The 12,517-nt window shown below is 43.0% G+C and overlaps 1 protein-coding gene across 2 annotated transcripts in view; it reads left to right on the top strand.

The window, feature by feature from the left end:
- The window catches only part of PDE10A (phosphodiesterase 10A), a 1,332,617-nt gene that overhangs the window by 933,375 nt on the left and 386,725 nt on the right, over positions 1-12,517 (top strand). The window lies entirely within an intron of this gene.

Here is a 12,517-nt window from a genome sequence, read left to right as displayed (position 1 = left end):
CACCACTCGTGCTTGCTCTCCCGCGCTATACATTTTTTATATGTTTCATTGTAATGAAAACTTACTGATTGTTGAACGGAAATCCAAATATTGATTGGTTTCTTCCACTGTTCTCCAGAAATAAATGTCACAAATAATTTATAGTGCGCATTTACATAACCACAGTTTGTGCAGTGTTTCAGACCACTCTATTTGTAATTTGTTTCTTGGCTTTTCTGTGCAGTTTTATCATAACCCATTAGGTTGGATGCTTAATACGGACGCCACCTGGCAAACCAACTTTGTGTAGTTTGTGCAAGGTAAAATATTGTTGTTTTATTAAAAATGTACATGAGGGAAACCTTCAGAAAAGTCATCCTCTTCATCGGAAATAGACGTCTGTTTAAGGCTTCAGAGTCGTCCGTGAAGGTGGGCTGACTTCTATTGCCCAATTGCTTGCCATCGCAGTGTATCAGGGTATATAACTGCACTGCTTAAGCTGGTTTAGATATGTGGTCCATGTGGTTTCCTGTATGTTATGCTAAGATTAAGTAGCTACTGCCTCTTTCGCGTGCATGAAAAATAATTACTTCCTTCAAGGGAATGTCTTGAATGAGAACATTTTAATTTTGTTAAAAGGATCTTTTATTTCATTTTTGAATTTGAAGGGCAGATCTTAAAGAAACATGTAGCCTACAAGTTTCACCCCATGGAGTGATAGTAGCGGAGTTTTCTCAATGCTACAGTGAACCATGATTTACACACATAAAGATGGCGCATATTTCAATTTTGTCATTTTAGGTGGCAGTATGTGAGACACTGCAACCATGTCAAATCTCATTTCCCAAACCAGACGGTAAAATCCCTACATTAGATAGAGATCAGAGGAAAGGTCAGGAAAAATTGAAAAAGTTGTCCCAGTACACCACTGCGCTATTGTGTTGATCTGTGATAAAGAAAGACTATACAAAATACCACATGCAAACAAGTAACACGATCTATTCCACAGTTGTAGTTTTGGAGGGCATAATTGAAATAACATGTAATGAACATGTTAAGAAATAACATGACACAGTAACGGTACTGGTACTAGTGTCAGTTAAGTATAACACACATTTACAGTCTGCAACTGAATGAATAACTTCATCTATCAGAGCCTAGCACCTAGAAATATAATGTCAGTCAGGGGGAACGCTGCAGTTCCCAAAGTGTAGAGTTGTGGGTTTAGTCTTTTTCATTGTCTATAGCAATGTTACCATAAGTACTCGAAGTACCGCTCTTATAGGTTATGGTTACATAAAATCCAAATGGAAAGTTCTTGCACCCATCATCAGTATGTCTGTGAGGTTTAAAATACGGCCTTTTGATTCAGGCCTCTGTGCACCGTATAGACAGTAATGAAAGTCCAACTATCTCAGCTATCAGATATACAAATGGGACTAACAGATATGCACTAAGGATTGTCTAGTGGTTACCATGTAAAAAGGCTTGCAGTATTTAATAGCAGAGGTTTTGGATGGTCCTAAAGTCCGTTGGTGCATTGTTGCTGTTGTTCATTCATACTTTGATTGTACCACTTAAGTATTTTATGTCCTTAATCTTGAGGTGGTCCAAAAGCCTCTGCAATCTTTAAGGCATGGTTGATATTTATCCATGTATATACATTATTGCTTTGTTTGTCATAGGTCTATCTCCGAGTCAGAGCTGCGAAGTGTATTTTTGACAAATGTTTATATTAACCAAAGGTGTCCCAATGTTTGAAGCTAACTGCTATATTATTAGTCTTTTCTGTTAAGAGCTTGGATATGTCTGTCAGGTTGACTACATACGTTTACATATCCATGGTTCATACATGGTCATGCAATTATCCCTTCTACATAGGGTCTTTATTAGGACTACATGTTATTGAAACTACTCGCTGGCTTATGTTTTTACATTCTTAACCATTTGTAGCTGCATGCATTCATTGTTACAGTGACACAGGAATATGTTGCACAAGCTCATAATTCCAGCATAGCACTAAAAACAGCCTCTCAAGAATAGGATTAGATATCTTAAACATTTTTTAACTAAATTTCCCAAACATTTTCCTCCATCAGATCCATGTAATGCTGTTCTTGCTCTTTATTTTTGTGTTTCATATTCTGGTTGGTTCTTTTAATGTCACTTTTTGTATGAGGTTGTTCCTTTTATTAGATAAATCTCATTTTTAGTGGTCTTTATAGGTTAATAAATTGTCATCCTCTGGCTGTTTTCTGTGTTTGTGATCACCTACTAATCAGAGAAGCCTATTGTACACATTGACCTCTATATTTGACACTTGCACCATCATATTCAATTCTAAAATCCATTAACTTTCTCTTTGGTATAGTCTTAATACTTGATCAGTGTTAGAAATCGAGTTTGATTGTCAGAGTATGCACCCTGAACAAGCAAGGGACCACAGTGATAGTAAGTCAGAAACACTAAAAAAGTACCTGTATTCACCCTCTGGTAACTTGACACAGAGCAGTCAGGCTAATCGTAAGAGGCAATGTGTTAAGTATTTGTGCAACACAACACACAGTAAAACAATGAAAACACCACAAAAAGAGAACACACCAGGTTAGAAATCAAGACTATTATATGAATAAAAACCAAAACATCAAAACCACAACAAGTAGAAAGTGAGTTATGAATTTTTAAGGAATAAAAAGTTCTAGCGCTTAGAAGCAATAATTGCTAATCAGGGTTATTTGGTTTGGACCGGGGCAAAGTCAACAGTTTAGGCCAACTGTGATGGAGCACAGGTTAGGGACAAGAGCCACTCTTACCCGGTGAACAGAGCTCCTTGATCCTGGTCGCATGAGCGAGAGGTAAGGTGCAGATGAGCGATGCATTGAGCGATGTGTTGGTTTTGGGCTGGCAGTTGAGGTGATGCATTGATTTTCTTCATGCAGTGGTTGCGATGCGTCGGTTCCAAAGACAAAACACTGAGCCGAGATGTGTTGGTTCCGAAGTGCTATGTGTTGGGTTTCTCTGTGCAGTTGAGGGTATGCGTCGAGCTCTCCAAGCTGCTGTGATGGCAGTGCATGATTCCCTGCATTCGGCTCTCAAGGTGAAGCGTTGGTTCAGAGAGCGATGCCCCCAGCTCCAAGAGCGATGCACTGGTTCCGAGAGCAGTTTGCCAGTTTTAGTACCCCAACAGGGTCTATACGCTGGTTCTGCTCCAGGCAGATTGGACATGTGTCAATTTGTTTGCTGCAAGTACCTGGATCCACTTCCAGTGAACCAGGCACAGGAGCCGGGGTAGGGACTTTGATATCCCTGAGTTTGAAGCAACAGGAAGCAAGCCACCAAGCCCATGGAGATCACTTGAGGTGCAAGGCAGAGTCCTGCTCTCCCTTAGCAGGCTCAGACAGCAGTAGGCCACAGGGCAGCACAGCAGAAAAGCAGTCCCTCCAGCTCAGCAGTCCAGCAGAGTAACAGTCCTTGATGAAGCACGACAGTTCTTCTGACTGAGTCTAGTTGTAGATCCAGAAGTGTCTGATGTGGTGGGGTCAGAGTCCTAGTATTTAAAACCTGTTATGCATTTGAAATGGGGGTGACTTAAAAGTATGTGAAGTGCACAGAGGCCCTTTCTTCCTAGTCCTGGCTCCAAACTATTAGTAGGGGGTAATCAGCCCTTTTTGTGGGCACAGGCACAGCCTCTTCAGGTGTAATTGTCAGCCCCTCCCTCCCTTCCTGCCCAGGAGGAGCCATCAGAATGTAGAGGAGTGCTCAGACATACATAACCTTCCTCTAGTTGTGGCTGTCTAGAGGGAATGCACGCCGTGTGGCTGCCACCCACCCTATACATGTATTGGAGACAGGATGCAGGCACATGGAGCTGTAAGAGCAGAGAATTGTCCACTTCTAAAAGTGGTATTTCTAAAATAGGAATGTTAAATCCAGCTTTACCAGTAAAGAGGATTTATAGTTACTATTCCTATGATATGAAACATGATAGAGGAACTACTTCTCAATCAGGATTACAGTTTAAAAGTGTAATAAGGAAATCCCAATGTTAACCTATGAGAATAGTAGGCCTCACAGTAGTGCAAAATGCTTTCAGGTGTTTTTCGCTATCAGACATACAATACGTAAAAGTACATGCCCTACCTTTTACTCATACAGCACCCTGCCCTGTGGGCTACCTAGGGCCTACCATAGGGGTGAGTTATGTTTATTAAACAGGGATTGTAAGGCTTGGCAAAGGGTTTTAAAAGCCAAGTCGAAGTGGCCCAGGCTCTGCAGTGGCAGGCCTGAGAATTGTATAAAGGGCTAATTGCGTGGGTGGCACAAGCAGTGCTGCAGGCCCAGTTGCAGCATTTAATTTACAGGCCTTATATGGTATACTATTTTACAAGGGACACCATGTTTAGGGGAGAAGCACATCCACTTTAGCACTAATCAGCAGTGGTAAAGTGCTCAGAGTACTAAGGCCAACAAAAAGATTCAGCAAAATGAGGAGGTAACCAGGCAATTTGGAGGAAGACCAAGCTTAGGCTAACAGGTCCATTAAGCACCTCATGTTGATTATTGCACAGAATGTGGAATATTTCTGATGTTCTTGCTCCTAGTTGAAATATTAGACAAACAACCTACTTATTGTCCAGGTGATGGATATTATTTTAAAGTTTGTGTAATCTCCATTTGTCCTTGAAGGCTGCTTCCTATCTGATGTATATCACGAAAGTTCTTTCATAGTTCAGCCATTCTCTCATTACCTGTTTCTTGGATTGTTTCTAACAGAATGTTGTGATTTTATTTATTATTAGTTTACAAAATGAGCAGTGATGATGTCACAAAGTTGTTTGGGTTTTTAAGTGTAATTTGGAGTTGGATCGCATGTCCTTAAACTCTGATGTATATAAAGTCTTTGATTTTGGGAGCTCTTCTTTAGGTGATTGATTGGGTGCTCTCTTATGACATCCTTGAGGCATGGATTTTGATGGATTTTGATGGATGAGGTGCTAGTATTTTTATAACACTTTAGAGCTACAGTGATGCCTCCTAGACATTTTTCCAGAAATCCGAGGTACTCTCACAGCGTTTTTTTTCAGACGTGAAATTCTTCACTCAGTCTTCGACCCACTCTGGTCTGACACTTTCTCCCTGTCTTTTCTATATTTCGATCGCTGTTTCTGTTCCAAATTGATCTTTCCATCTTGTCTGGTCCAGTTTTAACCCCATGCCCTTTTGGGGCTGTCCCATGGCCTTCAGGCCTATATACTCATGCTGCCGAAAATAATGTAATCCTGATGGGAAGGACACCGTTTTAATTCTGTCCTCAGTGCCACTTGAAGTACCCTTACACCAATCACCATCGGGTGGGCAACCTGTACCTCTCACTGGATCATCAAGAGGCTACCTGTGAGGTGTGTCGATCGTTTCAATCCATTAAGTCCCTTTGAGACCAATGAGCACATAGGTTGGAGATGACACGCAGATCTCCAGAAGGTACCCCAGATATTTTCAGGGAAGAACATGCACAGGAAGGAGCCAGGACAGGAAAAAGCCACCTCCGTCCAAGATACAGATTCCGACATCCAATTCTACATCGAGAGCCAAGAACTGACTTAGTCACAAATAGTGAGTGCTGTGGACCCACCTCCACCCACAAAAACTCAGAAAAAATAAGTCCCTACTGAGATCACTAGACCACCACTGCAATCAAGTCATGGTCAGTTTCAGAAGGATGGTTCGGGTTTCCTGCCTACGGCTCGGCACAGAAAATTATGAAGGCTCCGTCTTTGACATTGACTACATCCACTTCGGTCTGACCTACTATCAGTAAACAGTCGCACCAATTGCATTCACTTCGAGTAGAGAATCTTTGGATATGAGTTCGGCACCGAAAAAGGTCCATCTATGGAGCACTTAGGCTTCGAAAACTAAAAAAAGTATTACTTGGGAACCTTTGAACTCGGGCCATTCTTCCTCTGCACCCTCACCTGTTCAGTGCATACTTGAGACTATGGACGCTAGACAACTCAGACTATACATTTGAGAAGGCACAGGGTGAATTGTAGCTTCCCCTACTGTGACTTTTAAAAGGAAGCTTACTTTTCAGGAGGCATTGGACACCTCGCCGCCTCCTAGAAAGATTACTAAGAAGAAGGTTGCTTCCTCAGAGGTGCCTGCTCCACCTCCTCCTCTTCAGTATCCTCCTCTTACTTCCCCTACACCTATTTCTTCTTCTAAGTCTATCGCCTCTCCAACTGAGGGAGAACTCACTCCACAGGGCTCACCGTTGTTTGTAGGGCACTACTTAGGGGACACACAACAGGATCCAGACCCCGGGGATTCTTATGATCCAGACCCGGTCATTAACACTGACCCAGATGTGTACCCTGCTAGGCCTTCCCCTCCAGAGGATACTACTAGCTACCAACAAGTTATTGCTAGGACAGCTGCTTACCATAATGTATCACTACATAAGGAACCCATCAAACAAGACTTTTTGTTTGATACCCTTACCATCACATATAGCGACACCCAATATCTTCCTATGCTTCCAGGGATGATGCGCCATGCAGATAATATTTTTTAAGAGCCTGTCTGCTCAAAAATCATAACACATAGGGTGGATAAAAAATACAAGCCTGCACCTAAGAACCCACTGTTTATCAGGTCACAAGTGGCAACAGACGAAATAGTGGCCTCTACTGCCAAAAAGAGGGCTAATAGCCAGGCCCCTGGAGACTCCTCCACCAGCCAAGGTGAATGAAAAGCTTGATGCGGCAGGCAAGAGAGTGGTTGCGCAAGCCGCAAAGCATATTGCCAATTCGCAAGCCTTACTCTAGATATGATAGCGCTCACTGGTATGAAATGGAGGACCTTCTCCAATATTTCCCAGAGGAGCATCACAAGCGTGATCAGCAAATTGTTTTAGTGGGGCAAACAATTGCAAATAGATGCTGCGGATACAACGGCAAGGGACATAAATACCAGTGTGTTGATAAGAAGGCATGCATAGCCTAGGTGCTCAGGATTTAAGCCAGAGGTTCAACAAGCAAAATTAATTATGCCTTTTGACAAATAACACCACTTTGGCCCACAAGTCGACTCTACATTAGAGAAGTTAGAAAAAGACAAAGATACTGAGAAGACCATGGGAGTTTTACAGTCCCAAGCACAAAGGAGATTTTTTTTCGGCTCCCAATGTATAGTGGGAGTTACAAATCCTGTACAACATCTAGCCCATCCCCCACCTCCCAGAATAAACAAGCCTCAAGCTCTTACTCCAGAGGCTCCTTTAGAAGTACATTCAGAGGCAGTAATTTCAGAGGCAGGGGCAAAAACAATGACTCCCACGGCTCAACTTCTACAGCAAAATATTGACTACCTGAAAATGCCCAAACCCTATCCAATACCAGTAGGATGACGCCTTCAGTACTACTACACACAATGGACGGACATTACAACAGACCAATCTGTCCGCTCCGTTATCCAACATGATTATTGCCTGAAGCAACCTCCCAACATCGCTCCTCGCACACACAGGTTATTTCAAGAACACCTTGCCCTTCTCAAACAAGAGGTACAAACCCTTCTTCTAAAAGGGTCATAGAACTGGTTCTATCCTAATTTCATGGAACAGGAGTATAGTCATTATTTTTCCTCATTACAAAAAAGAACGGGTCACTCAGACCCATTTTGGATCTCAGACCCCTAACCCAATATATTCTTCAGAACATTTTCACATGGTCATTCTTCAACAGGGCAATTATATGACAGCTTTAGACCTGTAAAATGCATATTTCCACATTCCCATCCACCCTGCACACCTCAAATATATAAGATTTGTGGTTGTGGGCAAACATATCAGTTCAAAGTACTCCCTTTTGAGGTCACAGCTGCCCCCAGGGTGTTAACCAAATGTCTAGCAGTTGTCACATTGCATCTCCGAAGACAGAAGCTTCATGTCTTCCCTTACCTAAATGACTGGCTTATCAAAGCCAGCACGCTACAGCAGTGCCAATCCCACATCCAAATCACAGTAAACCTCCTTCACAAGTTGGAGTTTACACTCTACTTTGTAAAATCACATCTACAACCCCTTCAGATTCAACCATACCTAGGGGCCATTCTCAATACATAACTGTATGCAAGCAGGACTGGGGAATGCTAGCCCCAAAGTTTTCAACATCTTTCTCAGTTTCCAGAGAATCACCGTCCCACAGTCAAAACTGTTGTGCTTCTTTTGGGGATGATGGCATCCTGCGTTGCCATTGTCCCTCATGGCAGACTCCACATGCGTCCTCTACAGCAATATCTGTCTGGTCAGTGGTCTCAGTCACAGGGTCGCCTTCAGGATCTAGTGTAGGATGGTCTTTTCGAGACCCTGTGCATCAACTCACTCTGACCACGGATGCATCCTTGACAGGATAAGGAGCACACCTAGAACACTTCATGGTCCACAGCCTTTGGGATCACATACATCAATCCATGCACATCAACTTTTGAGAACTTAAAGCAGTATTTCTACCCTCAAAGCTTTCCTTCCTCAACTCTCACACAGTTGTTCTACAGTGTTAGACCTGACAGCCTTAGGGTGGTCATCCCCCAACTATTTGCCTGCCTCCCCCCACTTTTCTGACACTGTTTTTGCTGGTTTTAGGACTCTACACACTTTACCACTGCTAACCAGTGCTAAAGTGCTTATTCTCTCTCCCTTAAACATGGTAACATTGGTTCATCCCCAATTGGCATATTTGATTTATTTGTAAGTCCCCAGTAAAGTGCACTACATGTGCCTAGCACCTGTAAAGTGAATGCTAATAGTGGGTCTGCAGCATTGATTGTGCCACCCACATAAGTAGCCCCTTAACCATGTCTCAGGCCTGCCGTTGCAAGGCCTGTGTGTAGTTTCACTGCCACTTTGACTTGGCATTTACTAGTACTTGCCAAGCCTTAAACTCCCCTTTTTCTACATATGTCACCCCTAAGGGAGGCCCTAGGTAACTCATAGGGCAGGGTGCTATGTAGGTAAAAGGCAGGACATGTGCATGTGTGTTTTCTATGCCCTGGTAGTGGAAAGCTCCTAAATTATTTGGCCACTACTGTGAGGCTTGCTCCTTTCATAGGATAGCATTAGGGCTACCCTCATGTACTGTTTGAGGGGTAGATTCTGATCAGAAAGGGGTAACCAGGTCATATTTAGTATGGCCCCAATAGTAAGATTAAATCCTGCTTATTGGTGAGGTTGGATTTTATATTACTATTTGTGAAGTACCACTTTTAGAAAGTATGCATTTCTCTGCACTTAAAAACCACCCGTGCCTTACAACCAGTCTCCAGTCAACGTCTGGGCTGGGCTGATTAACAGCTTCCTTGGGTATTTCACCCAGGCAACCACAAACACAGGATACTCGGTCACACCTGCACTCATCTGCATACTGAATGGGTCTTCCTGGGCTGGAAGGGTGGAGGGCCTGACACTTACATTTCAAAGGCTAGTGGCCTACCCTCACACAACGGACTGCCAAACCCCATACTGTGACCCTGGCAGACAGACCTGACTGAAAGGGGACTTTGTGCACTTCAAAACCACTCTTTGAAGTCTCTCCCACTTCAAAGGCATTTTTGGGTATATAAACTGGGTCCCTGACCCCACCAAATCAGACACCTCTGGACCTGAACCTGCAACCTGTCAAGAAGAACTGCCTGGCTGCCCATAAGTCTTCTCTGGGCGGCTTTACTGAGAAGGACTGCTGCCCTGCTGGCTTGATGCCCTCTGACTTTGCTGAGAAGTACTCTCCATGGGCTTGGATTGAGCTTGCCTCCTGTTTTCTGAAGTCTCAGGGCTAAGAAGACTTCATCTCTTCAGTCAACTCCATGTGCACTGAAAATCACCAAGCTGTGGTGCGACCGAGAAATCGCTGCACAGCCGATCCAGAACAAGGCAGCCCACCTTCCTGAGTGAAGAATCGACGCAGCACCTGTCTTGCAACTGGAAATTTAACGCACAGCCTTATGGTATCGATGCCCAGCTGAACCAGAATGACACAGCCTGATTTCCCGAGTGAAAAATCGACGTAGCACCTGCTGTGCGACAGAAAATTTGACAGATCGACGCAACGCCTGTGACCATGTCTCGCATGGCCAGGACTTCCACGCATCGTGCCTGGGTGTCCAAAAAGATCCCCGCATCGCACTGAGGAACCAAGACTGCATTCCAGAAATCGACACACAGCCCCTTTGCAGCATGGAAAGAAACAACGCATTGTCTGTGCCGCGCTGGATAATTCCTACGCACACCCTATTTTTTCCACGCATCTCCTCCTCTGCGGTCTCCATGTGTTATTTTTGATGCAAACCAGGTACTTTGTGCAAACAAGGGGCAGCTGTTGATTTCTAAGATTTAAGACTCTTTTTAATCCTGCAAAAGTGATATCGCAACTTGTGCTTATTGAATCTTTATAATTTTGACCTTAATTTAACCAGATAAATATCCTATATTTTTCTAAACCTGTATGGTGTATTTTTGTGTTGTTTTCACTGTGTTACTGTATGATTTAATGCACAAATACTTTATACTTTGCCTTCTAAGCTAAGCTTGACTGCTCAGTGCCAAGCTACCAGAGGGGGTGCGTACAGGATCATTTGGATTGTGTGACTTACCCTGACTAGGATTGTGGTCCCTATTTGGACAAAGGTGAATATCTCTGCCAAATAGAGAACCCATTTCTAACACGCAGCAATGTATTATCTACAAAAAAGGGGGGGGGGGGACTGGTTGTTCAAGTTATCACAAATGGCACAAACAATATGGAAACACCTATCGACAGAATATCTCCCAGGAAGGGACGACTTTGTAGACCTGCTCAGCAGGTTGCATCAACAAGTCCACAAATGGGTACTTCACCCACAAGGCCTTCAAAAATACTTCCAAAAGTGGGCAACTTCTCAAATAGACTTTTTTGCCATAGCAGAAAATGCTAAATGCTAAACATTCTCGTCCAGGAACTCACACCCTCTGTCCAAGGGCAATTCTCTATTGATAAACTGGTCAGGGATATTTGCCTGTGCTTTTCCACCTCTCCCACTAATTGTATTCCTGGTTCACAAACTCACTCAGACATCACTAACCATGATAATGGTAGCGCCCACATGAGCACGTCGATCTTGGTTCACACCACTTCTGGACCTCTTGCGAGAAGCTCCTTAACTGGCCAGACCTTCCCAAGCAGTAGCATGGACAAATCAGTCATCCAGACCCCAAATATCACAACTTTGCGGTATGCAGCCGGAAAACATAGAAATTGGTTACCTCAATTCACCTCCTGAGTGTATGGAAATTTTGAAGGAGGCTTTCAGAGCAACCACTAGTGTGTCAGACCAAACACATTGACCCAACTAAAGCATCTGCTCAAGATATTACTTGCCATTTACTTCACCTGCAAAAAGGCAAGTTGGCTTACACGTCAATCAGACTACACCTTCCAGCTATAGCTGCATAATTACAAAATGGAGAACATACTTCATTGCTCAAAATCCCAATCATTAAATCCTTCATGGAAGGACTTCAGAGTGATCCCACCAAGACTTCCTCCTGTTCCATCATGGAATCTTAACATTGTCCTCACTAGGCTCATGAGTCTTCCTTTTGAACCACTTTACTCATGTCTTAGTCAGTTTTTTTTTTTCCATGGAAGGAGGATTTTCTGTATAGAATTACATCCCTTAGACGTGTAAGTGAACTCCAGGCATTAACTCTAGAACCTTTCTTTCAAATACATAAAGACAAAGTAGTCCTTCATACCAACCCAAGTTTCCTTCCAAAAGTGGTATACCAATTTCATATCAATCAAACCATTGAATTGCCTGTTTTTTCCCACAGCTTGATATAATAGCAGAGAGGGTGCTCCATACTTTAGAGGCTAAAAACACACTCATGTACTATATTGATAGGACAAAAGAGTTTAGGAAAACCAGTCAACTTTTTGTAGCTCTTGCTTTGCTGTTTAAGGGCAATGCAATAAAAAACAGATGCATAGCTAGATGGATTGTTAAATGTATACCAAACATGTTATGCTAAGGCAAAAAGACAATTGCAGCAAACTCTGACTTCCACTAGGAAAAAATATGCTACTATGGCATTTTTGGGGAATGTCCATTTAGCTGACATCTGTGGAGCAGCTTCCTGGTCTACACTGCACACATTCCCAAAGCATTATTATGTAAATGTACAAGCATGACAGCAAGCAAATGTATGCCAGGCTTCTTAAGAACACTTTTTCAAACAACTGCAACTCCCACAGGCAAGCCACCGCTTTTTGAGGGACTGCCTTACAGTCCATGCAGAGCATGTGTATCTACATTCACACATGCCATAAAACAGAAAATGTTGCTTATCCAGTGGACATCTGTTCATGGCATGTAGTGCTGTAGATTCACAGTCGTCGTCCCCCAATGCCTATATCCATTGCAGTTACCTTATATTTGTATATATGTAGATACACTTGCATGAACATATCTTTCTCTACTCTCCCTTCTCTTTCCTCTTTCTCAC

Source organism: Pleurodeles waltl, chromosome 5, assembly GCF_031143425.1.
Source record: "Pleurodeles waltl isolate 20211129_DDA chromosome 5, aPleWal1.hap1.20221129, whole genome shotgun sequence".
NCBI classification, from domain to species: domain Eukaryota; kingdom Metazoa; phylum Chordata; class Amphibia; order Caudata; family Salamandridae; genus Pleurodeles; species Pleurodeles waltl.
Note: the sequence above shows the minus strand (reverse complement) of the source record. Positions and strands in the feature narration are given on the sequence as shown.